The sequence below is a fragment of the Pelodiscus sinensis genome, chromosome 1 (genome assembly GCF_049634645.1).
Source record: "Pelodiscus sinensis isolate JC-2024 chromosome 1, ASM4963464v1, whole genome shotgun sequence".
NCBI classification, from domain to species: domain Eukaryota; kingdom Metazoa; phylum Chordata; order Testudines; family Trionychidae; genus Pelodiscus; species Pelodiscus sinensis.
The window spans coordinates 264143136-264168631 of record NC_134711.1 but is presented as its reverse complement, the minus strand read 5'-3'; the positions used below and the strand labels follow the sequence as shown (position 1 = coordinate 264168631).

At 44.8% G+C, this 25496-nt stretch overlaps 1 long non-coding RNA gene across 3 annotated transcripts in view; it reads left to right on the top strand.

Annotated features, from left to right (window-relative positions):
- LOC112544703 (uncharacterized) overlaps nt 1-25496 on the top strand; it is an 84441-nt gene that overhangs the window by 5215 nt on the left and 53730 nt on the right. The window lies entirely within an intron of this gene.

Below are 25496 nucleotides of genomic sequence, written 5' to 3'. Positions count from 1 at the left end.
AAGATTCACATATCTTTGCAATGAGGGATTGTGGTTTTTTTTTTAACTCTCATGTCAGAGACAACCACAATTTATAGCTCCAGATGAATATGATTCAAAACCAGGAAAGATTCTGTAAATTAGGTTCCTCATTGAATACTGAACTTGTTTGAATTCTGAAAGAGGGGACTTGAAAGGCACCTGAAGTGAAATAAGTGTAAGCTCCCTCTGTGGAAGTCACAGTTTACCTTAATGCTCTGCATCTATACTAGGGTTTGCACATTGATACAGCTACAGTGGTAGCTCAAATCCCAATGTGGACAAGTATTTATGTCAAGGTTTAAAGCTTTGGGCTGGTCTAATTTTGAGAGACTTAGCCTCACTCACTTACACTTGTGCTAAGTGAATGTAAATTACTACTACAGTAGACTTCCGATAATCCGGCACCTTTGGGACCTAGGTGGTGCTGGATTATCGGATATGCCAGAGTATCGGGAGGTACTCCGGCGGGGGGGCTGTGATGGGTCTGCCAGGACCTGCACTGCGTCTGGGGGGGGTGGGCAGGGAACAGCGCGGCGAGGGGCAAATCCTTCGCCGTTTTGCAGGAAGGTGGGGAAAGCCCCGCGCTGCCACCGAGAGTTTCTGGGAGGGGAGGGCAGCGGACTCCCCATCCCCCCAGGCTGCAGTAGTTATTGTTGAGCAGCGGGGTGAGGGGCAGTGCTGTGGGACCAACCTGCCAGCACCCCAGCTGCTCTGCTCTGCAGCTTCCACAAGTCCGCCATTCGTCAGTTTCAGCAGCGGCGGCCTTGGGGAAGCGGCACGGAGAAGCTCCAATTGTCCAGCTGGCCGGAGCACTTCTGGGTTCCAGTTGGTGCCGGACTATTGGAAGTGCCGGACCACTGGGTGCCGGACAATTGGAGTTTTACTGTATTTTGATTTGATAATGTCTTTCAGCTACTTGTGCAGCCTGCGCAAAGCTATGAGCAGTCTCAAAATTTCCAAGGGGGGAAAAAAACCCCTTCAGAGCTCTTTGGAGGCTCATTTTATTAGAAATCAGTCCATTATTCCTTTCCTTGTCAGAAGGTATGATCTAGGGCAGGGCTACTCAACATGCAGCCCGCCGCCCATTTGTTTGCGGCCCGCAGTGCGATTTGGGTTTATGCGGGGCTCAACTCGTGGCCTGTGGGTAGGATACTTTGAACATGGCCTTAACTGGGAACATGCTCCACAACAGTGAGGCATCTCCCAGGTGGGTTGAGCATTGAAAGATGCAAGCGGATGGGCTGGCTGGAACAGATGGGTACAGGGTGTTGGCATTTCTAGCCCTCACGGAGGAGGTGCAGGGAGTGCCAGGGCATTGTGGGAAGTGCTGGCTGCTTAGCCTTGTGGGCAGAGCCTGAGAGGTGCTGACTGGCTCACTCTGGCCACGTTTGGGTCTGGCGCCACAGCTTAAGGCTTAATCTTTGTAGTCATGCCCATGGGTGTGAAAGAAGCTATTTGAATATATTTGCATGTATATGGCAACCACACTTAATTTGCAGCCCTCAGCATGTACTGTGAGTATCATTGTGGCCCCTAGTGCTTCCAAAGTTGAGTAGCCCTGATCTAGGGGGCAGTTTTGTTCACCTAGAATCTTTCCAAAGGTTTGGTTAATCTGTCAGAGTTTGCAAACTGTGAAGAATGAGTTAGCCTGCTGGAATGGGTTTGGTTTGGAGAAGAAAAACAAATGAGTGGATATCCTAGAAACTCAGAACATTCTTTGTCTTTTTATATGTAAATGTTTATCTGTAAATGTTCTTGTTTTGATCAAGGATAGATAAAATATAAAAAAATTACCCAGAAATTGTTGTGTGGTGCATCAGCTAATCTCCTTTCAGTCACCCCATCTTCAACTGCTATGCAAAATCTGTAGATTTTAATCATACTTCAAGCACAACAATCTTCCTTTCATTCTGGTCTCTGTGCTGATTGCTCCAACCTCTTCTCTTGCAATATCTATCTATCTATAGATTTACCCAGGTCCTTAACTCAATTTTTGTGTTTTGGAAAATAAAATGAAAATGTACATGCTTCATTTAAATCATTGCTCTAGGGACGGCTGGGGATGAGGGGTTCAGAAGGCAGGTTGCCCTATCTCTTTGGCCATCCCCAAACCTCTCTTTGACCCCAGGAGCGTGGGGCCAGATAAGAATTGCCTCTCCACAACCACTGCAGCTCCAGTAGACACAGACAAAGGAGGAGTGCATGTCCCCCTGATGGGGCAGGTCCAAGATAAGCTGGGTGGGGGCCATGGAAGGACCATCTGTCCCGTGGCATGTCTAAACTGAGTGCCATGGCTGGGGAAGGGGGGAGTGTCCCCTTGTCTTGTCTCAGAGTGTAGCAGGCATGGCTTGGGGGTTGGTGGGAGACACCCTCCTGTAGCCCAACATGGAGCTGCTATGGCACTGGGAGATGAGGCACCCCCCATCTATGGCTACAGAACAGAGCTGCTACAGGTGGGGTGTTACACTGAGGAGATATCACAACTAAATTTGCATCCAATCATATTAATTAAAGCCTCAGTGGAAGATGCAGTCGACACCAGACCTCATCTATCATAGGTTGTTTGATCAAAGCGTGCCGCAGTAAATAAAAATGTAACCCAATTCAAAGGGGCCAAACCATATATTATAAAAGTTCAAATTACAACAAGGAAAGCAGGTAAATATTTAATGTCCCAATCCCAAGGAAAATGAGAAGATAGGAAAGCACCCCACAAACACAAGGGTATACAAACAAAATAGTTACACAGTCCAGATGCCGACGATAGATGAGAAGCTCCTACTCTCGAACCTTTGGCTAATGAAAAGCCGCTGGTGAGACAAGGAGGCGATCTCTCGCAGTGATGGTCCTCTGCGTGGCTCCCGACCTCTAGCCGTGGGCTCCTTCTAAGCCGTTAGCGAGGAACAGAGAGGCGGTGTCTCGGTGACCCTGGGGATGGGGATGGTGCAGGCACGTAGTGATGTCCTCGTCTGGGGCCTTCCGCTCCTAGATGCAGGAACCACTGATGGAAGCTGCCTGATGCTGGTCTTCAGAGGCTTCTGCCCTTCGACAGGAACCGACGATAGACGAGCAATACCTATCCCTATACCTGGACACAAAAAAAATCCTATCTACCTAAACCCCGTCGCAAACAAAGTACCCGGCCGCTTAAGCGGAGACCCGACGCACTATGCCTGACGAACAAACTCGATGACGAATACTAACTGCCCTAACTAACTAGTGACACAGACGAACAGGGTGGCGCAAACACCAGATAACTGTTGGCCAGGCCTTATATGCACCCCTCTCATGAATATTTATGATCTTATTTTTTTAAAATGATTGGACCTTATCCAGAAAACATTGGTCCCTGATTGGGTGCTCTAGTAAACAAGTTCTAACAGCCTGGATTAGCGTTCTGTGTGCAGTAGCACAATGTAATATGTGCAGCTACTAGCGTGCCGTGTGCACCACTATTCCTAAGGTGTTAAAATGACCACGTTACGGGGGGTAGGTGCATCCCCTGCCAGCCCAAAATGGAGCTGCTGCAGCAGCAAAGGTGGCACTCTGCATGCCTGTCCTGAGCCCCTGCTCTCCCTGGGTATGTCTACACTACCACCCTAGTTCAAACTAGGGTGGTAATGTAGTCAACTGGAGTTGCAAATGAAGCCCGGGATTTGAATTTCATTTGCATGTTGCCGGGCGCCGCCATTTTTAAATGTCCGCTAGTTCGGACTCCGTGCCCCGCGGCTACATGTGGCACGAACTAGGTAGTTCGGACTAGGCTTCCTATTCCGAACTACCGTTACTCCTCGTGGAACTTCCCTAAACCCTCTTTCAACATTTGCTCAGTTATGTCACTTTTGAGGCCTGTACTTGATTCGGTGAGTCTGTCTCTCTTCTGTTTGGCTACGTCTAGACTGCATCCCTCTGCCAACAGATCAAGCACTTCGGAAGTGCAAATGAGCCCCAGATTTAAATATCCCAGGCTTCATTTGCATACTCACGTTCCGATGCTGTGCAGTACAGGATCTGCCGAAAAAGCTCCCCTCTGTCGGCAGAACCGCAGCTACACTTTACTCCCACTTTCGACACTGAGCCTGATTGGCACAGCACTTCCAAAGTGCTTGATTTGAATCCCTCTGTCAGCAGAAGGATGCAGTCTAGACATAGCCTTTGATTTTTTTGAGAAGCAACCACATTCCATGCACATCTCGCTTTCCTGGCACATCTAAACTCTTACACTGCTTTAAGCTATGATAAGAGGAAGCTGTGCACTGAATTTAGTGGTCCTAGTGCTTATCATTTAGGAGGAGTTCTTGAACAAACAAACAAACTCTCTGAAATATATAGTAGATAGCTGGGCCTTTCTCCACCCCTACCCTGTGATACCCCAAAGGGGCTATAGCTGTCCCAATCCCCATCATTGGTTTCTTGCTGCCCCCTGTGGTCATTCTGCAGTACGAAGGTATACGCAGGCCAGCTGGCGGGGGGCAAACGGGGCAGTTGCCCTGGAGCTTGGCAGGTCAATAGCTAGAGTCCTGGGACATGTAAAATTGCCACCAGAGTGCTGCATGGCTTTGAGGGCTGGTCCTGGTGGCACTTAGTGCTGGCTGCCCCACAGCCCCACTGCTTTTGCTCAAGGCTCTGTGCCTTCTGGGGTGCAGACTTAGGTCCCCCACACACTTTGCCTGGGGAGCTGTCGGAGCCCCTTGTACACACTCTCTTTCTCTCAATCTATGCCCCTTTGGGAAAAAACAAACCAACATAGAACTATAATATTTGCAAAGCAGCACTCTACTCCCTGTGTCCCCTTCCCTTAAACCTTTCGGCTGTGTCTAGACTGGCCAGTTTTTCCGGAAAATCATCCGCTTTTCCGGAAAAACTTGCCAGCTATCTACACTGGCTGCTTGAATTTCCGCAAAAGCACTGACTTCTTACTGTAAGAAATCAGTGCTTCTAGCGGAAATACTATTCTGCTCCCGTTCAGGCAAAAGTCCCTTTTGCGCAAAGCTTTTGCGCAAAAGGGCCAGTGTAGACATCTCAGATTTGTTTTCCGCAAAAAAGCCCCGATCGCAAAAATGGCGATCGGGGCTTTTTTGCGGAAAAGCACGTCTAGATTGGCACGGACACTTTTCCGCAAAAAGTGCTTTTGCGGAAAAGCATCCGTGTAAATCTAGACGCTCTGTTCCGAAAATGCTTTTAACGGAAAACTTTTCCGTTAAAAGCATTTCTGGAAAATCATGCCAATCTAGACGCAGCCACTATCTTTCTTGTCCATTTCATAGAATCATAGGACTGGAAGGGACCTCGAGAGGTCATCGAGTCCAGCCCCCCGCCCTCAAGGCAGGACCAAGCTCCGTCTACACCATCCCTGACAGATGTCTATCTAACCTGTTCTTAAATATCTCCAGAGAAGGAGATTCCACCACCTCCCTTGGCAATTTATTCCAATATTTGACCACCCTGACAGTTAGGAATTTTTTCCTAATGTCCAATCTAAACCTCCCTTGCTGCACTTTAAGCCCATTACTCCTTGTCCTGTCCTCAGAAACCAAGAGGAACAAATTTTCTCCTTCCTCCTTGTGACACCCTTTTAGATATTTGAAAACCGCTATCATGTCCCCCCTTAATCTTCTTTTTTCCAAACTAAACAAGCCCAGTTCATGAAGCCTGGCTTCATAGGTCATGTTCTCTAGACCTTTAATCATTCTTGTCGCTCTTCTCTGTACCCTTTCCAATTTCTCCACATCTTTCTTGAAATGTGGCGCCCAGAACTGGACACAGTACTCCAGCTGAGGCCTAACTAGTGCAGAGTAGAGCGGCAGAATGACTTCACGAGTTTTGCTTACAACACACCTGTTGATACAACCTAGAATCATATTTGCTTTCTTTGCAACAGCATCACACTGTTGACTCATATTCAACTTGTGGTCCACTATGACCCCTAGATCCCTTTCTGCCATGCTCCTTCCTAGACAGTCGCTTCCCATCTTGTATGTATGGAACTGATTGTTCCTTCCTAAGTGGAGCACTTTGCATTTCTCTTTATTAAAGTTCATCCTGTTTACCTCTGACCATTTCTCTAACTTGCTAAGGTCATTTTGAATTATGTCCCTATCCTCCAAAGAAGTTGCAACCCCACCCAGCTTGGTATCATCTGCAAATTTAATAAGCATATTCTCTATCCCAATATCTACATCATTGATGAAGATATTGAACAGTACGGGTCCCAAAACAGACCCTTGCGGAACTCCACTTGTTATCTCTTTCCAGCAGGATTTAGCACCGTTAACAACAACTCTCTGACTACGGTTATCCAGCCAATTATGCACCCACCTTATCGTGGCCCTATCTAAGTTATATTTGCCTAGTTTATCAATAAGAATATCATGCGACTTGGACTGCAACTTCCTGACCTGCCAGCACGGGAAAGGGGATAAAGGGGAAAATTGCCCCAGGGCCTGATCATTTAAAGGACCCAGTGAGGGAGGCTAGTCCCACCCCCTCCTTGCCCAGGGGCCCAGCCACTCTGTCGGCCCCACTGGTAAGCCCCCCGGTGCAGCAATTGTATGGTGCTCTGAACAGCGGCTAGTGTACTAAAGTGATTGTCAAAGGATTAAGTAGGATAACTTTTCCGTTAAAAGCATTTGCGGAAAATCATGCCAATCTAGACGTAGCCACCAGGTAAACAAAGTGGCACAGGCCTATTGGTGCCGTACCCAGAAATAAGCAGAAATAAGCATCAGAATGCTCTTGTGCAAGGGGGGAGGGCTTGTGCAGGAAGGAACAGTGTAGACTTGCTCCTTCTTGCACAAAAGCCCCTTGTGAAAAAATGGCAGCTCATTAAGTATGCAAATGAGGCACAACGATATTCATTGTCACATCTCATTTGCATATGTTCTTGCACAAGAGAGCACAATGTAGACATAGCCCTGGGCTTTGACTGTGGGTCCCCTTCTACCTAGGGTAGTGGGGCTCAGGCTTTGGTTTTGCCCTCCCATCTCACGTAGGATGGGGGGCCTCAGGCTTTGGTCCCCAATCCTGGAGTCATGTTGTAATTTTTGTTGTTCAAAAGGGATGGTGGTACAATGACCCCCTGTTCTTGGTTGGCCTGTTGGTAGTGTTCTTACAAAGCTATTAATTGTTCATTTTATGATGCCATTCAGAAATAAAGTGGACTTTGAGCTGCACTGAAGGCTCACCTGTGGGCAGGAATTAAAGCTACTCCTCCCCTAGTGTAAACCCCATGAGAGGATGGTGGTGGTGCCTCCTGTCTTTTTGTCACAATGTGCTGGGTCAGAAGTTGACTCAGTCAAAGGTATTACCTCACCCACTTGTCTCTCTGGGGCAGAAGAGGCTCTGTATGCCCAAGCAGGCATAATTCCCTGGACCAGCTTTCATAAGGGAGTTTATTCTGAATGGGAGTCATGGGATGGAAGGACTTTGATATGGACTGGAACTAAATCAGTTTCAAGGAAATGCAGCTGGATACATATTAATTGAAAATTGTTCCAAGGAAACAATACAGACTATTCTGTTGGCCAGTCCTCCCTCCAGCTGAAGTGCACCAAGACTTTCTGCACTTATTTAACCCTCATGCTTCAGCATTGCTCCTATGACATTCATAAAACACATATGGCAAATCTTCCCTGAATTCTGTTTCCAGACACCTAGTTTTAACTTGACCAGCCAACTAGAGGCTAGAGTTTTGTTTTGTTTGGCTTAACCAGATGGGTTGTTGTAACTAACTGTCTGATAGCTGGGATACAAATTAAAGCTGCCTAAATATTTTTTGCTTCCTGAGTCTCATCAAGGTGATGGGAGTTCAGATTAAATTCTCGTGATGATTCTCATATTTTATATGTTCTATATAGTGATTTTGGTAGGCACATGAGTATTGAATACAAGGTTAAGGGTTATTTTCACCAACAAAAACTGAGAAACTACCAGTTTGTATTTGGATGATCTTATGCTGTGCAATGTGAAGCACTTTGTGGTTTTATACTTTCTAGGTATACTACTTCATATTGTCAGATGTTGGTTCTCAAAACAGATGACCCCACTTTTTGGAATTGGGCAGCTGAGCTCCTATCTATTTTGTAATGCAATGAACTACCGTAATTAAAAGTAGCACCAAATAGTGCTGAGGCAAGGTTAAAGTCAAAAGCTAAAACAATTATATAACCAGAGTTTAGTGATCTTGTTCTTGCTAGGCCCATGCATGAAATATGTCTATTTTTTAAAATAAACACAAGAATAAACAGGAAATTACAGCTCTGAGTGCAGAATGGACAGCACTCATCTTAAATAATGTAATGCAATATTTTTTCTGGACTTCATTAAGTTCTAAAAAATTCTATTTTAAAAATTTCATGCATATATGTTTGTTCACCAGGATTGTGTGGATGTATATCTACTTTAAAATATATAGTACAACTCCCATGGGTAAGCAGAAACCACAGTAAACTCCTTGCTTTACATAGTTTTTATCTTTAAAGCCCGATATTATTACTGGTCGAGATTAGGATTTCTAGCTAATTGAACAAAGAGGGGGAATACATTTGATAATACAAGTGGATTTCTTGCTCTTTCAGGTTGCAAACAGATTTCACTGTTGGTGTAACTGGGTATGAAAGTTGTGAAGAGGTGTATTCTGGTGGTTTGAGCACAGAATTAGGAATTGGGAGCACCTGAGTTCTACTTCCAGCCTTGACACCAACTACTTAGCTAACCTAAGGCAAATAACATCCTATTTCAATTTTTCGTTATCTAAATCACTGCCTGTTTTGCAGGGCTGTTCTGTGAATGTGTGCTGTTTTATCCATGAAGAGTATAATAGATGCAGCATGCATGCTAACTGTTCTTAAAGTATCTAAGTATTTTACAAATAAAATTAAATGAACTGTTTAGTGGAATATGCCTTACTTTAAATCCTCTCTAAAGAGTACTGCAGCTTTAAGGGTATCATTCCAGATCTTCATCACACCCACATATTTGTCCTCTCTTTACACAGCTAGTGCCAAGCAGTGACATCTACTATAGTCTCTAGGACACGGCTGGTCTCTGCCACAGAGTATTAAAAAAAAAAAAGCAGAGGGAGGGGGAGAAAAGAGGGAAGAGAGGGAGAGAGCACAAATCTCTTGTTATGTTCCAAAAGGATGAGTCACTTCCTAGCCATAATTCTGAGAAGCTTATTTATTGCGGTTTTGCTGATAGGAAGCCTAGCTCCATTTCTCAGCAGAGTTCCAGAACCCAGCCTCCCTCCTGGTTGTCCATTAATCATGAGGGACTGTTCCGAAGTGTATACAGAGTGGGAGTTCTCTGCCTGTGAGTGGCCTTTAGCTGTCTCCAGTTCAATGAAATTGCCTTGTGTGAAGACTTGTTTTATGAGAGATTGGTTTATTTGTAACTAAACTACTTCCTCTGTTATTTGATAAGCTCAAATATTTGCTACTGATAGTCAGAGAGTGTCACATTTATTATCCCATTTCAGGCATTGCCTAACTTCTTTGGATCAGGCTTCTTTAACCCCTTTGACAGCAGCACAAATGCTAGAAGCACTTGTGTATTCCAGTTTATTCATGCTGTAATAGAACGTTATTTGTTTAAATTAGTTTAGCAAGAATATGTGACATGGAGGTGATTTTCACATTTAATTTATAATTCTGCCACCATGTGACTCATGGATATAATTCTGTCCAGGGATTCTGGAGACATTTTAAAGAGCAAAAGTGTAGCTCCCATTGTGTTTGTTACTAGAAAATTAGAATGAAATGGAAATGGAAAGTCTTCCTTTTCTACTGTTAGGATATTTAATAGTGTCTGTCTGAGTGCTTCTATTTGAAACATAGAGGCAGTGTAGCCCAGTGGATTGGGCACTGATGTAGATGTCAGAAGTCCTGCGACCAGATCCTCAATGATAGTTAGGCACCTAACTCCCATTGTCTTCAGTAGGAGTCAGGCACCTAAATACCATAGGGGCTCTAGGGCTTGGGGTCAATTCCCTATTCTACCACTGATCAACTGTGTGACCTTGAACAAATTGTTTCACCCCTTCTTCCTCAGTCTACCCATCTGCTAAATAGGAATACTGTAGTAAGATTGACCTAATTTTTTTAAAGCATGATGTGAGATTGCAATGCCCAGAGACAGCAAAGCATATGCATGCCCCCTATATGCTAGGTAGCTCAGAGAGAGTTTGAGACTTAATCCCTCCTGGATCTTCCCCAGATAAGTTTACAAACACACACGCACTTCTGCTTCTGTTATAGAATGTAAAAATCTCATTTACATTCAGTAATGCTCGTCAGTCACCAATATCACAATCAGGAACTTAGTATTCAAAATGAAGTTATGCAGGTTGGGGGAATAAGTTTCATTTTGTTGTTTTATGAATGTTCTCAGTATTTGTTGTGAGATGGTGTTTCACTGTAGTATTTAACTGACACAGGGGGCTCTGTGGAGGATTCAGTTACAAGTTACAAACATTTTAAATGAGATTTTTACATTCTATAACAGAAGCAGAAGTGATGTTTAGTTTGGTAATTTAATTAGGAAACTGAGAGGGGAAGGAAATGTGGTTTTTTTCCAGACACAAAACTAGATTGCACTACACAAATGAGCTAGAGTAAAAGAAAGATGAAGCATACCTTTCTATTCTAAGGCAGTAGTTTACTGAGTACATTTCTCTTGGCTGCCTTTAAAAGTTAAGATGAACTTTCTAGACTAGTGAAAGATAGCTGGGGAAACAATGTAGTGCTTAGAAGGGATCCTAAGTAGTATGTGATTGGTTTGCACTATGCAAACAGCTCAGTATGTTTGATTTTTCACAGATTTCAGTGGGCCAAATCCTGCTTACAGCACAGTGCAGCAAACCCAACTGGAATTGACTTGGACGATTCATGTTAATAAAGGAACAAGGAACTGGCCCATTGGGATCAGTGAGCATCTTTTTGTCAGAATTATATAGCATGTGTGAATTTGAATTTTGCTAGGAAAAAAAGTGCTGTTTTTTCATGACATGTTGTTTTGAATGTGACCATACCCTATTAATATTTTAGGACTGGATGCTCAAATTTTCTGTACTTACGTATAAGGACAATCACCTTTTTGAAAATTCCTGTGACTTTACATTCTGAATATTGAATGATTTTGGTTTTGCTGGTGTTCATACAAATTTCAGAAAGCATCAGGTTTAAAAAAAATTGACTGTGTGTAAAATTGCATAGGGCAAGATTTTCAGAAGTGCTCATTGGTGACTTAACTCTGCGGTTGTTTAAATTGGTGGGAGTTTTACCACTATGTTCCCTGGGACCAGAGGTAAGCCAACATTGAACATTTTTTGGAAATCCAACTCTGTATTATAAGTAGTAACCTGACAAGTGAAGGAGATAGTGAGTGTGCCCACAATACAGCTGGAAGCAAGTCTCTAAGCCTAGGTAGATAGACTCATAGTAGAATGCTAGAAATAGCTATGTGAATGTTATGGCACGAGCAGAAGTTTGGGCTAGCCACCCAAGCTTGGATCTGAGGCTGTGGCTTGAGCTCGATTGGCAAACCTCAGCATCTGCCAATGCTGCAACATCCCCACAGCTATTTCTAACATGTTAATGAAAGTCTTGCTACCACAAGCTTGTCCACTTAGGATAAGAAGTTTGTTTCCACCTGCAGTGTAGAACAGCGCTGTGGTTCCTCGACATTAGGGGGTGAAATTCTTCTTGACTGAAATTATTGAACTGGTTAGTCATAGCATCATAAGACTGGAAGGGACCTCGTGAGTCATCAAGTCCAGTTCCCTGCACTCCTGGCAGGACCAAGCACTATTTCTTTCAGTTATTTATTCATGGTAAAATTGTGGCCCAACTCATAAACAACACTGGTAGAGATATAAGGCACAGAAAACAAAACATGATTTGAAGTTTGCATGTCATCATCTTCCTACAAATTTTGTCTATCTATGTTTTCAAAATATGCACTATGAAGTGTGTAACACCATATCATATTTGCCTATTAAGAGTGGGCTGTTAGCTATTGGTTAATTGAATAGTCAAGTAATCGCATTCATCCCTATCGATTACTCAACAATACTATAGTTTCCTGGTCCCGCCGTGGGCAGAGGCCACTTTATGGCAGCCTTCCCTGCCCTTCTGCCCCTGCGCTGCTGCATCTGATAGAGGCAGCAGCGCGGAGGGGCAGGCAGCACCACAGAACTGGTGCTGGGGGGAACCGGCTTTCAAGATTGCTTCCCCCAGCACAGGCTCCTGCTTTCCTCTCCCCTTGCTGCCTGTGATACAGAGGCAATGGGGGGCAGAGGGAGGGGAGAAATGGGAGGAGTTGAGAAGATTAACTGGTAATACTAGGCCAGTGGTGACCAGCCAGTAGATTGGGCTCTACCGGTAGATCCTGGAGCCCCTGATAGGTGATCCTGACTGGTTTGGCTGGAAGGCTATCAAGTGCCAGCTCTTCAGCAGTCCTTCCGCCCACTGCTGTTCCTGCTCAGAGCTGCCCCCTGGGAGCCTCCCGCTTGTTGTGCATGGTGAGGGAAACAGAGGCATGGAGCTCTGATGTCACTCTGTCCCACTCCTCCATAACCTGTCTTCACAGAGTAAGGAGGGTGTAGCCTCAGCAAAGGGGTGGGGCAAGGACAGGGCCCCGAATAAGGGGTAGGGCAGAGATATCTGGATTTAGAGTAGATCCTGAACTGAGTTAAATTCACTGAGACCACTGTGTCCTAGGCTTATCAGTTAATGGTATGCTCAACTACTCGTTTACATCCCTGATTAAGCGAGTTGTTTTCCTGATTGAAACATCAAGGAGTTTCAATCCCATCCCATCCATAATTACTGGATTTTTCTGCTCAGATCTTTTGACCAATCAGAATAGTTATGGAGACTAATAATAGTGAAGAATACCTAAAGAACTTGTTTTATGCTACTTTCAATCTTCCAAGAGAACATGTATCCATCATTGCTGACAACAGCAACTACAAAGATGTAATAGCATCACAGATATGAAACAAATCGTTTTCTGCTAATGTCTTTGGAGAGCTTAGTTGTTGGATGTGCCGCAAGTACTTCTGTGGTAGGAATCAGAATACAGCATGGGTGAGCAAATACCAGCCCATGGACTGGATTCAGTCTGCCAGGGTTAGCCCCTGGTGGGCCACTGCTGCTATGTTTACCAGCTCCCGTTGGCCATGGATTGCCATTCTCAGCAATGGGAGCTATGGAAAGCAGTGTCCTGGTCCACGCTGCTTCCTTCCACTCTCATTATGGAGTGTGGAGATCCGCAGCCAACAGGAGCTGCGATAGGCAGTACCTGCAGCCATGCAGGTAAATATAGCAGTAGTGGCCTGCCAGGGGCTAACCCTGGCAAACTGCTACCATATGACTGCCCACGCCTGGAATATAGGAAACTTTTTTTTTGTCCATATGAATTTTTTTATCCAGCTCTAACTGTAAATAGGGGAAGGGGGAAAAACACAATCCATGGGAAATGTTTAGAGACAAACCCTCCTTCTGTACCAGGTAAGCACTATAATGTTTTCATTCTATCAAAATGAATCAGCACACCTTTTCCATGAAGTGGCATGAAGAGGGTTCTCACTTCACTTCCTTTGCATTAGCTGCCTTAGAACTATTATTTTGTTAGGAAAAAGCCATGCAGCACAGAAACCCTCAGACCCTGCGTCCAGAAACTTGTATCCAGTAGTGCCATTCCCACAATATTCTTTCAACTACCAGTGCCACCATCAGACAGCTCAGGGTCTGTGACCAAGCCAGCATCTTAGACTGTCCATTCCCAGCAGCAGGCTCTGGCTCAGGTCACAAGTGCCATCTCTTAACCCTTATTCTCAAGTAGTAAAAGCCACTCCAGGATTGGTAGGGCCCAGTCCCTCATGCCACTTTTCTTTGCCCTGCTCCTTTATAGTGGAGCTGGCTACGAAGAGTCTGTTAGTAGACCCATGGCTCCTGTCCATGGTAAAAGCCCCTCCCTCTAAAATATGAGCTGCTCATAAACTACTGGAGCCCACTCAGAGCTCTTTTACTTTCTCATAATATTTTCAAAACTCTGTTCTGTTTTCTTCCCTCTCTGTTATAAAAAAGCCACATAAATTATTAATATTATGCCGAAGACTATTGATTTAGAATAGTTCTTTATTGTCTACCCATCCTTGCTACTATCCCAAGATTATTAGGGTTTGGAATTGCAGGGGAGAAACGTTCAGCTTCAATCTCTTTGCACGTGTATTAGGGCACTATGTGTTATGCTGACATTTGTGGTAAAAATGTCTTGAATGATGTTGAGAGAAATTTTCAGCAACTTGACGCTGCAAGTGTTCTGACAAAACAAGGAATCACAATCTTCAGGTCCCAGATGGCTCTGATTGCATTGCTACCCAAAATAAATTCCATAAACCAAATGGAAAGGAAAAGAATGATGGGCTGATGATCACTATCTGGAATCACAGGGGGGAAGGGGGATAAAGAAAAGGAGAAAAAAAGGGTGTGAGTAATCTAAATCAAGAGTTGAAATATAATGTTCATTCCTAAATGTTTTAAAAGACTAGTCATATTTTCTCATCTAGTCAATACATATATTAAACTGGAATTAGAAAATAACCTGAAGGAAAAATACTTTGGACCGAATTTTGCCCACAGATGCAAAGAGAGAAACTTCATTAATATCATGCGGAGTAATATACATGCATTCATGGACAACATTTCACCTGTAGTCAATATGCTTTCATTTGCATCTTAACTGTGGCAGACTTTTTAAATACAGTATGATTCTGGTTTTAAAATTTATATGTTTTTGTAAGAGATTCACAAATACTTTGTCACTGTCGCCAGTGACAAAAATCCCTGTGCCCTTTTAGTACTATGAAAGCAAAATGTACTGAAGTCCCCAAGTGTAAATTGACTCCTTTGAAAAAGGATCAATGAATTATTTCTAGCTCCATTATTTGCAAGCTGTAAGTGAATATATGGTGTGCTTTAATAATACTGTAGAGTTTTCAAATTGCATCTAAACTCTTGTTCATGTAGGTTAAAGAAAAATTATTCCACTAATACTGTTAGGACCTGCTTATTTCATTTAAAGTCAACGGGAATTCTGCCACAGACTTAAGTGGAAGTAGGATCAGGCCCTTAGCGTTGTGTATTTATCTATGCCAAAAGAGACACAGACACAGACAGGAGACTGTTCAATGGTTGCAGCTTTAGTCAGTAAGTTCACTGCTTGCTGGCAGAACGGCATTTTTAATGTAGCAAAATATTACAGCGTTAAGGATTGCTTCTGGCACTACTCAGACCATAGCATGATTCAAAACAGCCAGGGTTATATTTTCTAAGACATGGAGAAGTTTTAGCAGTTGGACTGAAAAGTCAGTGGATATTGCCAGACTTAAAATCTAGATAGCTCTCATTAGGAAACTATTATTATTCTTTTAAATTGATGTGTTGTGGTTAAGACACTGAACTGGGATGCTAGAGATCTGGGATCAGCTCAGAGCTTTGCTACAAACTTTCTGTTTGACCATCAGCAAGTCACTTTCATCTCTCTCTGCCTCAGTGTACCCATGTGTAAAATGAGGACAACACTTTTTCCTTTCTCCCACCCTTTGTTTTCTGTTTAGCTTTTTCTGTCAGGGACTGCCTTATTGTGTATATGTGCAGCAGTTAGCACAATAGGGATTCCATTTTGGATGAGGTAGGTGCTACAACATTAAAAAAATAACAAATTCAAGTAAAAATCCCCTTTAATTTTTGAATGTTTCAAACTTTCAGGTAGTTCCATTTTAATTATGATCGGGTTTAAATTTTAGAAAGCAACAAACAGATCTTTTTGGAGGAATGTTATTTATTTGTATTCTCTGAAAGATACCTGTTAAGATCTGCATTGGGAAGCTGTACAAACACATATGAGAATTCCTTACCATCTAAGAGCCTGATCCTGAAAGAGCAATGCACTACTAGCTGTGTTACAAATTTTCCTCTGTGCCAATCCATTTGTGCTTTTAACTCTGAAAAGCCTCTGTGTTCATTCCTCAGTGTGTCTGCCAAGATGGCTCTTGTCACATGAACACACTTGCACAACTTCATCCAGGCAGGGTAATTTTGGGCCCCTGGTCAGCAAAGGCCCCAGGCGGGTTGGAGAGGCTAGCTCTGCTAGATAAGGTGTATTCCAGACCAGGTGGAATTCCTTCAAACCCACTCACTCTGCAGGAAAGGAGGCAGGTAGGACTGAAAAAAAGGGTCTCCAGGGCAAGCAGCCTGCCTTCCCCTTTGTCCATGACCAAGCTGAAGCTGGAAGAGCACTGCACACAACAAATATGTGTCCATACCAGCTTCCTCCCCCTGCTACCATCTCTCTTAACAGGCTTCTTAGTGGTTCCCTACTTCTATCCCAGCCTGAAGCCACCAGAGGAAACAAGGACCTGTCTGGTCAATGCGGCTCCCATGGAATAGTTGGGGGTAGTCAATTTTTGAGCTCCACGCCAGCAGCTTATTGAATGATCCAACAGGGGCTGATATGGGATGGGGAGACAATAAGCTCCTTTGAGGATAGCAAGATCACTAGCCACTTAAAATAATACAGATGATAGGGTCATTCAGGCAGCATATCAAGTACTGTGAAACTATGCGTAGGAGGTCTGCAGCTGTCCTAGACAAGCTGCATCTCCCTGAGAAGAGGCGGAATGGGAATTTCCTGTCAGGCCCAAAAGACAGAGGAAAATACTGGTTTTTCTACAGCAGCTGCTTCTGTGGGTTGCAACATCCTGAATACTGGACTGTTGTTCCCAGCTATCATTGTGGGCCACTGCATCTCTGGTGCTGGAACAATTTCTATTGGGAGGGTGCTGAGAGCCACTGAACTGAACTGTAAACTCTCCGTATATGATGGAAACCCCTTCAAACCAGTGGTACAGCAGCATCCCCAGCATCCCTAGTTTTATCACCTGCGTTACATCCTAATGTCCACCTGCTACTGGTTGCCATGCCTACCAACCCTCCTCAAGTTAACCCAGGAGTGATGAGAAGGACAGTCGCCCAGATGTAGAAGAGCAAACAGGCAGTAAGAGGCATATTAGCCAATGATTTCTTTCTACCACACACCCCTCTATTTTTAAGGCCAGAAAATTCCCCACTGTACGTTAGTCCAAGTCCAACCTGGTGTCACTATCAAAGGTAAATGAGGCTATCTTCCATGGTGACCACAGACTTGGTATTTCTAATGGGCTGCGTCTAGACTGGCAAGTTTTTCCGCAAAAGCAGCTGCTTTTGCGGAAAAACTTGCCAGCTGTCTACACTGGCCGCTTGAATTTCCGCAAGAACACTGATGATCTCATGTAAGATTGTCAGTGTTCTTGCGGAAATGCTATGCTGCTCCTGTTTGGGCAAAAGCCCTCTTGCGCAAATGCTTTTGCGCAAGAGGGCCAATGTAGACAACGTGTTATTGTTTTGTGCAAAAAAGCCCTGATTGCAAAAATGGCGACTGGGGCTTTCTTGCGCAAAACCGTATCTAGATTGGCATGGATGCTTTTCTGCAAAAAGTGCTTTTGCGGAAAAGCATCCGTGCCAATCTAGATGCTCTTTTCCGTTTAAAGCATTTGCGGAAAATCATGCCAGTCTAGACGTAGCCATGGGGTAAGATTTTCACTTGCAGGAGTTGCCTTCATTCTATGCAGATCCTTTGCAGGAAGCCAAGTCCAGGCAGGCTCCTTCGGGCATGAAAACTTTATGGTAGTAACAGAACAACCCTCACCGTAATAAAACCACAAGCTGTTATCTGACATCCTTAGCTCCTTTGCAGGCTTACATAAGCAGTGCTGACATGGGTGAACAGTATTGCAAGTGTGGTCCTTCTTAGCCTAGAAATCCTAATGCCTAAAGACTTTCTCCCTAAAAAAAGGCAAAACCCATGAAAAAGTAGGAAGAGACATCAAGAGGTCAGCAAGTCCAGCTGCTGGCACTGAGGCCAGACTAAGTAAGCCTAGACCAGGCATGTCCAAAGTCCGGTCCGCGGGCCAATTGCTGCCCGTGTTCCGGTTTAATACGGCCCCACAGGTAATTTGGCAATATCTCTCTTTTATGGCCCCCAACGAATCCCCGAGCGCCGCTCAGGACTAAGGATGAGCTCGGGCATGTTCGCAGCTCCACGTACCTGAACCCGCCGGGAAGCTGACAGCGCGCAGTGCTAATCACAGGTACTGAGACATTTTCCTGGTCCGCAGCTGCAGAGATCGGGAAATGTCTCAGTACCTGTGATTGGCGCTGCGCGCTGTCAGCTTCCTGGCGGGCTCGGGCACGTGGAGCTGTGAACACGCCCGAGCTCATCCTTAGACTCTTCACCACACACAGCCACAAAGGCAAGAGAATTCTTGTTGGGCAGTGTATTAGTGCTCGGACGAACACACTTAGACCAAAACCTCTGGCACTGCGTTCACATGATCCCTTCCCCTTCTGGTCAATTTCAAAAATGGCGACTGTAAATAAGAGAAGGAAAGTTGACAGTGAGGGCTGCCGCTTCCAGGACAGGTGGAAAGTGGAATATTTCTTCACTGAAATACGGAATCACTGTGTTTGTCTGATATGCCAAGAGACTGTGGCTGTTTATAAGGAATTTAATGTCAAGAGACACTACCAGTCGAGAAATAGCACATACGACAAGCTAACAGGGCGCGACTGCAGTGAAAAGTTGAAGCAACTTGAAGCTGTTTTAATGTCACAACAGCGATTTTTCACAAGAGCCCGTGAGTCAAATGAAAATGCCACAAGGGCGAGCTATGAGGTGGCAACGTTAATTGCTAAAAATTGCAAATCTTTTGCTGAGGGTGACTTTATCAAAGAATGCGTTATGAAAATGGTTGAGGATATCTGTCCCGAGAAGAAGCAAGAGTTTGCCAACATTTGCCTGGCTCGTAACACTGTAGCACGGAGAATTGAAGAGATTTCATCAGATATTAAGAGACAGTTGACGTCCAAAGGAGTGGATTTTGACTTCTTTTCAATAGCCTGTGATGAAAGCACGGACCTGTCTGACACAGCTCAGTTGCTGATTTTTATGAGAGGGGTGGACGATGAAATGAATGTGACTGAAGAGCTACTTGACCTCCAGAGCCTTACGGACCAAACAAGAGGAAAAGATTTATTTGTTTCTGTTAGTTCCACCATAGATGACATGAAACTGCCTTGGAACAAAGTTACTGGGATTATTACTGATGGGGCACCTGCCATGGCTGGTGAACGAAGTGGATTATCAACCCTAATCTGTAACAAGGTGATCGAAGAAGGAGGCAAAGCTATTAAACTCCATTGTATCATTCATCAACAAGTTCTCTGTGCTAAACATCTCAAATATGATCATGTTATGAAACCAGTGCTAAAGACTATTAATTTTATTCGCTCTAAAGCCCTGTGCCAACGCCAGTTTAAACAGTTTCTACTGGACATCCAGGCTGAATACGAAGATGTTTTATATCACAACGATGTAAGATGGCTCAGTTGGGGGTCTGCACTGCAGTGTTTCTACTCTCTCAGAAAGGAAATCGGAGAATTCTTGGAAACAAAGGGACAACCAATGCGAGAACTATCTAATCCTATTTGGCTGGCAGATTTGGGGTTTCTAGTTGATATAACAAAGCATCTGAATGTACTGAACACGAGTCTTCAGGGGAAAGATGCGGTGGTGAACCAGCTTTATTCACACCTCAAAGTCTTTGGAACAAAGCTGCAACTTTTCATAAGGCAGTTGTCACAAACACAGCCCAATACCATACATTTTTCAGCGTTGCAGGAAATAATGAACAGTTTTCCACAGGACAATATCAGTGCACAAACGAGCAAGTATGCAGCAGACATCGCATCTCTGGCTGGGGAGTTTAAACGGCGCTTTCAGGATTTTGTAGCTATTGAAAAGGAGATCAGCCTTTTCTCCTCTACATTCTCTGTTGACCCCAATGATGCTCCAGATCAGCTGCAGCTCGAGCTCATTGAGCTGCATTTTGACAGCGAGTTACGCAGTCGTCACCAACAGCTCTCTCTTGTGAACTTTTACCGCCAACTGGATAAGAGCCGGTTTCAAGAGATTCGAACATTGGCTAAGAAAATGCTGAGCTTGTTTGGCTCAACATATATGTGTGAGAAGACATTCTCTGCTATGAACTTTAACAAGAACCGCGTGAGGACAAGATTAAGTGACTCTCACCTGCGTGACATTTTGCGCATCAAAACCACTGCCTTTGAACCAGACCTAGCCTATGTGCTGCAGTCCAGATCTCAGTTTCACCCTTCACATTAGTGCAGGCAAGTTTTTTTTTTCAATTGAGATGAATACATTGTAAAATCTCAGTTAATGTCAGTTGGTCTAAATCAGTTATAAATATATTTGGACACAACATGTATACTTGGTGTTATGTTCCTGTTCTTATTTTTTGAACTTAAAAGTTGACAGACAACCTTTATTACCAATAATTTGTAATGTACTTTACAATGTTCCTGACATATATTTCAGCTTCCTGGATTTTTTTTTCATCTGGCCTTCAGATATGAAAGGAAGAGTGATTTAACACCTGTTTAGATTTGTCATCCATGTGACGAAATGAAAAGTATGCCGTATGCAATAAACTTTGCATAAAATAGTTAATTTGCATTTAATTTTAATGGTTCAAAGAATGTCAGGCAAAATGGTCGGCCCTCACGCATGTTCACTTCATCAAATCTGGCCCTCTTTGAAAAAAGTTTGGACACCCCTGGCCTAGACCATTCCTGATACGTGTTTGTCTAATCTGTTCTTGAAAACTTTTGATGATGGGGATTCCTCAAACTACTTCTGAAGCCTGTTCTAGATCTTAACTACCTTTATCGTTAGAAATGTTTCCCTAAATCTCCCTTGCTGAAGATTAAGCTCATTGCTACTTGTCCTATCTCCACTGGACGTGGAAAGCAATTGATCACAGTCTTTTTCTATAACAATGGATATTTGAAGACTGGTATCATATCCCTCCTTCTGTCTTCTTCTTTTTTGTTTCAATACTAAACATGCCCATTTTTTAAACTTATCCTCATAGGTCAGGTTTTTTAATGTTTGTATCCTTTTTGTTGCTCTCCTTTGGACTCTCCCCAATTTGTCCACATCGTTCCAAAACTCTGGCTTCATAAATGGACAAAGTAGTCCAGTGAGGTCTCATCGGTGCTGAGTAAAGCAGAACAATTATCTCCCACATGTTAGATACAACACTCATGTTAATACATTCCAGAATGATATTAGTCGTCTTTATAAGCATACTGTCCACTTGACTCAACACATTCAGCCAGCAAATTGGACTGGAAATTAATTGCAATGAGACAGACATCATGACCTTTAATATTACCTCACCATTAGCAGTATGGCTAGAGGATCATATTCTCACTAATGTAGAAACATTCACATACTTGAGGAGGACCATCAGCCAGGATGGTAGAACAAGCCAGGACATTCAGAACAGAATCAATGAAGCCAGGTCCAGGAGCTTAAAGACAGTCCAGACATCATCAAAATATGACACCACACAAAGCCAAACACAAGATTTATCAGAGGTGTGTGCTTTCAACATTGCTTTGTAGTGCAGAATACTGCAGAATGACAAAGTATGACATGTCCAAACTGTCTTCATTCTACACAACCTGCCTCAGAAAAATCCTCCATATTTTTTTTGACCCAAAACAATCTGAAACCAAGATTTAGTGACACAGCAGCTAAGAAGTTATGAGCACCATTATTACCAGGAGGCGCTGGAGATGGGTTGGCAAATGGAAACTGATTCCATCACTAGAATAACAATACGATGGATGCCTGAAGGTAAGTGAAAATGAAGCCATCTGAAAACAGCATGGACAAGAGGTGTAGATCTGATCTGAAAGACTTGGGGCATAGCTCAGGAAGCATTGAAAGACTTGTCAAAAATAGAAGTAGAGGAGATTTGTCGCTGCCCTAAATGCCAGTAGTGTAATGGGAACCTGATGATGATGACAACAACAGCAATGACAAAGATGACTATAAGGCTGCAAGTATTTCATGGAGGTCATGGAAATCAGAGATTCTGTGACTCTTTGGGACCTGAGTGACTTTTGCAGCTGCAGTGGCTGGGGTGACTGACCTCAGGGCTGTCTGAGATGCTGAGATGGCCCTGAGGCTAGCCACAGAGACTGCTGCTGGTTATACTGGTCTCTACTTGAGTGGTCCTAGGCAGCTGGTCCTGGGTGTAGCCCCATAGCAGTGGTCCAGGAGCAGCAGCAGCAAAGCCCCAGGTGTCCTGTCTCCCAAACCTGCATTGAGCCTGCATTGGGGGACCAGCAGGTCCATTCTCTCCCCCAGCACCTAAGGTTCAGTTGTGGATATTATTAGTAAAAGTTATGGCCGTGACTCTTTGTTTATTGCCCATCACCTGTCCATGACTTTTTTACTAAAAATACCTGAGACTAAATCCAGGTGGGTATGTCTACACTACAAAGTTAGTTCGAACTAACGGATGTTAGTTCGAACTAACTTTCATAGGCGCTACACTAGCGCTCCGCTAGTTCGAACTTAATTCGAACTAGCGGAGCACTTAGTTCAAACTAGGAAAACCTCATTTTACGAGGATTAAGCCTAGTTCGAACTAGCTAGTTCGAATTAAGGGGTGTGTAGCCCCTTAATTCGAACTAGTGGGAGGCTAGCCCTCCCCAGGTTTCCCTGGTGGTCACTCTGGCCAACACCAGGGAAACTCTTCTGCCCCCCTCCCGGCCCCGGACCCCTTAAAGGGGCACGGACTGGCTACGGTGCCCGTGCCAGGTGCAAGCCTGCCAGCACCCAGCCAGCAGACCCTGCACCTGGCACGGATCGAGCCACCCACCCGATGCCCCCCAGCCCTTCCCCTCTTCCCGGGACCAGGCTGGCGGCTCCCGGGAGCTTGCCCAGGACCGCAAGAGGCGGACACCCGCCTGGGCTAGTGCAGACATTGTGGACCTCGTCCACGATCTCCGCACTAGGCACAGGAAAGTGGCCGTCTAGGGCAGGAGAGCTGCCAGCCTGGCCTCCCAGGAGCAGGTGTGCAAGAGAATCAAGGGGGTCCAGTGAGACCCCCGACCCTGAGCCCTGAGCTCACAATGGCCGTCCTGGGTCAGACCAAAGGTCCATCTAGCCCAGTAGCCTGTCTGCCGACAGCGGCCAACCCTAGGGACCCTGGAGGGGATGGACCGAAGACAGTGACCAAGCCATTTGTCTCGTGCCATCCCTCGCCAGCCTTCCACAAACCTTGGGCAGGGATACCACTCCTACCCCCAGGCTAATACCACTCCATGGACCCAACCTCCATGACTTGATCTCACTTCCCTTTAAACTCTGTTCCAGTTCGAGCCTTCACAGCCTCCTGCAGCAAGGAGTTCCACAGGTTGACTCTTTGCTTTGTGAAGAACAACTTTCTGTTACTAGTTTGAAGCCTGCTCCTCATTCCTTTCCTTTGGTGTCCTCTAGTCCTTCTTTATGGGAACTAATGAAGAACTTTTCTGTATGCACCGTCTCCACCCAACTCCTGCTTTTAGAGACCTCTATCTACAAAGCCAATAAGTCTGTTAGAGAAGCAGTTAAGTTGGTTGGGCATGATTTATTCTTGAGAATTACATGCTGGTTATTCCTTAACCCTTTTTGCTAGATGCTTACAAGTTGAATGTTTAATTTGTTCCAGTATCTTTCTAGGTATTGTGGTTGGGGAATTATAGATCAGTCAGCCTAAGTCCTCTTTGTTCCTCTGTTCAAAGATAGGTACTATGTTTGACCTTTGCCACTCCTTTGAGATCTCACTTGTCCTCAATGAGTTCTTGAAGATCATTACTCATGGTTCTGTCATGGGAAATCTGCCCCACACTGGCTGAAAAGGGGATAAAAGCAATCCTAGGGGGGCCGTGCAATTAGTAGCCAATCAAAGGTGATCTGAGAGGAGCAGCCAATCAAGTCAAAGCAGGCCCATATATAAGAAGAGCTGTGGGGGCAGAGGAGTCAGTTCTCTCTTGGTAACCCAGTATGGAAGGACTGGGTCCCTGAAGGGCTGAGGTTCCCTGGACAGAGCAGTGCAGAGCAGGATCAGGAGTGAGAGGGAGCTTCAGACTGATGATGGCTGCCAGACTGAGGCCCTGACACAAGGACAGAGGAGGTACTAAGGCTGTGGGGTAATGGCCCAGGGAAAGAAATGGCATAGTTGGAGGAGAGACAGTACATAGCTGCCAGCTATAGAGTCCTAGGGTTGGGAGCTGGAGTAGCAGGCAAGCTGGGTTCCACAACCTTGCCCTGACTTACCACTGAGGGGAGCAGCCAGTGATGGGCTGCAGTTTGCCACTGAAGCAAGTGGGTAGAACTGGAACTTCAGGTGGTCACTGAGGCAAGTGGTTGGACAGTAGACTGCTGTTCCCCCAGAAAGGCGGGGAGGGGGGGGAAAGAGTGTGGAGCACTGCCACAGGACTCTCTCTATGCTGTGGCCCTTGAGGTGACCTGGGTCAAGAGGCAGTCATGATAGCAGGTGAGGCATCACCCAGCACACTCAACCACAGATGGCGAACTCACCCACAGAGCTAATTCCCAAGACCACCAGCAGGCGGTGCTTAAGTGAGCACATCCCGTTACAAGTTCCAAAACTGCTTTAGCTAGTTTTTTAAGAACCCTAGAATGAATTTCATCGGGCCCTCTAACTTGAATCCACTTAGTTTATCTAAATATTTTAACCTGTTTTTTCCCTGTTTTGGCTTGTGATCTTGGGATATAGATCTGTTTCATCTAGGTGTATGGGGGGTTTGGTCCTTGAGATCAGATGCCCAGGAAAATCAATTTCTAGTTCTCTTAGTGATACAGTTTGGATTCTTTATGGAAACCTTTTACAAGTCACTGGAAACATTGATTATTAACCCTGGCTTTTGCCAAACACTAAAGAAAGGACTATAGGTTGTAGCAGAAACATCCAGGATACAAACACCAGAGTTATGGACTGACTGGCAGTGATCCCTCTAAGCTATATGGCAGCACTGTTTGACAGGTGATTAATCAGCCTTGCCCAGTCAGTCAGCTCTCTGCACAGAGCTCTGAGCCTCTGATTGGGTGGAGCTGATTAATCATCTGTGAAGCTGACACACAGCGCAGCTTAGAGGGAACACTGCTGATCAGTCAACCAGACACAAAGTAAAACAAGAAGTAATCAATCAGGCGGCAGCAGAAAAGACACCCCCCCACCTCCAAAAAGCAACTACCGTACTGTGCCTCTATTGCATCTTGAAGGCAGGTACATCTGGGCTGCCTGTCCTTTCCCCCCCTTCCTTTCCCTCTCCCCCCACGCACACATACACTCACATCTCCATGTGTAGGACAGCCACTTACAGCAATATGCTGAGGCTGCCAGCCAGCCCAAGGTAGCTAGAGCCACCAGCAGAGCTGGAGTAGCGCTCAGGGCTGCACTGTTTTCAACCTTTCCACTCCTCTAGCTGGGAGGG